The following is a 2,341-nucleotide window of genomic DNA, read 5'->3' on the forward strand; positions in this document are numbered from 1 at the left end:
TGGGTACAAGTGAGCTGGGGAGAGGCAGAGAGAGAGAGAGAGAGAGAGAGAGAGAGAGAGAGAATCCCAAGCAGGCTCCATTCTGTCAGCACAGAGCCCGACACAGGACTCAATACCATGAACTGCAAGATCATGACCTGAGTGAAATCAAGAGTCGGATGCTTAACTGACTGAGTGCCCCAGGCACCCCCCCCGCCCCGTATAAAAATTATTAATGAGATATTTGACATCCTTTTTTACACTTTGTCTTCGAAGTTTGTTGTGGATATTATGCTCACAGCACATCTCAATTTAGAGCACACACATTTCAAGTGCTCACTGGCCACATGTAGCTGGTGGGCACCACAGTGGACACTATGGGTCCAAGTGGTCATGATGAGGATGTAAATGTTGCACGATTTCTTATAGGACATTTTTTCCAGAATACAAACGTACTGTAATACTGTAATATATTCAATCTTTTATGTATATATGTGTGTATATATATACATATATATATGTGACTTATCCTTTGTTAACTTGACATATGGAACATAACCAATTAAAAATTATTTTGATAACATTGCGTTACTATCCACTCTACCGAAATCATTTTAAAGTCATACTTAACGTGCAATATTCTTTGCAGTCACTCTGAATTTGCTATGCTTGCCTTGGACATCTTTATGTAAGTTCGTGAGGACAAAGCTACTAAGTACCCATCAGTTATAATATTTTTATTAGGACTGTCCAGCCAGGTATGGCTATATCCAATTAGGTTCTTATCTAATCCAATATAGCTTGTCCATAAAAGTGTCACGAGAGTCTTAGTCATACGCTCTGTTAAAGTCCAAAAGTGCCACGCCAGCCACACTTATCTAATAAAGGTTAGTCTGGCAGGCATTTCCCAGTAAGTCTGTGCCAGCTTAAGCTTCCAGAGATCCCTGCTTCCTCTTCTGTGTGTCCTTACGCCAGCCTTTTAATCTTTTGGTCTGCATGCTTACTCTCCTTTATGTGGAGGGAGTCTTTTCTTATTTTCTGATAGTTGAAGTTACTGACTTCAGGGGAGAAAGGAAAACGGGAAAATGAACAACCACCCGCCATTTGATGGTAGCAAAGCCGGGTTTGATTTATTGGACCTGAATTTAGTATTCTAAAATATTACAAGCAAGAAGGAGTTTGCACTTCATGAAGGACCACATGACAAGAGACTGGCCAATGTGCTTTCAAAATGGCCAAAGGGGGGTGGATGGAGGATGATATCTAGATAAAAGTGCACCAAGGAAGAGGAGAAAGGAGCGTGAGAAGTAGCAGAAAAACAGCACCCTCAGACATCCTCACGTAAAAATAACAGGACGTAGATTAACGAGTCAAACTTCAGTGGTGCCTCTGATGTCTACATACCGCAGTTGATGGTGTAAGACATAAAAGCAATCTGATATTTTATTTACTTATGTTTCATGGATAATATTTTTATTACATTAGCTGAATCAAATACATTGGCACATTGTCAGCTGGTCTGTCACTGGGACATCGGCTGTCCGGATTGCTGTAACCACCTCTTGGTGTCTCAGCGAAGAATGCCTGTCTCCACCACAGGTACTTGCTGCGGCTGAGATCGCCTTGGGCACACTGACACTCTCGGTTGCTCAGTGAGGCTGTCCTTTTGTGTTTGACTTGGATTTCCACCTCTGGTACGTGCTGATCTGTAGTCTGTCTCAGGTGTCAGTGGTCCCTCATGCCCTCCATTGTGCTGCTGGCCGCTCCTCAGAACAGACCGTCGGGCATCTCTGGCGACCACTCCACTCCTGCAGTCTGACGTTTTTACACAGGAAAGTTCATGTGCCTTTAAGATGCACCGAGTCCTGCTGGAATAGGACTGACGACTAGAATTAGGAGCAAAAGCATAGCTCTTTTACAAAAGAAACTGACTTGAGAGTATGCTATTGCTTGCTCAGCTAGAACAAGATTTAAAGGCTCTCTCACCAAGCAGACAGGTTGAGTAGGCACAGACCCAGGAGAACTCTTTGTCATTGTCCAGGCCATTAGGGCAGGATTGTAAACCAGAATCCTCATATCACTGTTCCACTCTGGAACACCAATCAGGTTATTTGTCTTTATCAGCTGTTCCATACTCTCCTTCTTTATTACCTCTCTTGGGCTAGTTTTATTTCTGTTCCATTCTAGACTTTGAGGACACGAATTGTAAATAGAGCACAGATACTGCGAATCACACACATCTTCAACCTGGGTCTGTCAGTTCCCACATAGTGGTACCATGCAATTAGCGAGGCTTGGTCTCACATCTTCCTCTGTGAAATGAAGTAATGCAGCCTACCTCCTGGGGTTGTTATGAGGCTTA

At 43.1% G+C, this 2,341-nt stretch overlaps 1 pseudogene; it reads right to left on the reverse strand.

The window, feature by feature from the left end:
• Nucleotides 1-1,455: 1,455 nt before the first annotated feature.
• Nucleotides 1,456-1,728, reverse strand: LOC125174543 (SNRPN upstream reading frame protein-like; annotated as a pseudogene).
• Between the last annotated feature and the right edge of the window lie 613 nt (nucleotides 1,729-2,341).

This window comes from Prionailurus viverrinus, chromosome C2 (genome assembly GCF_022837055.1).
Source record: "Prionailurus viverrinus isolate Anna chromosome C2, UM_Priviv_1.0, whole genome shotgun sequence".
NCBI classification, from domain to species: Eukaryota; Metazoa; Chordata; class Mammalia; order Carnivora; family Felidae; genus Prionailurus; species Prionailurus viverrinus.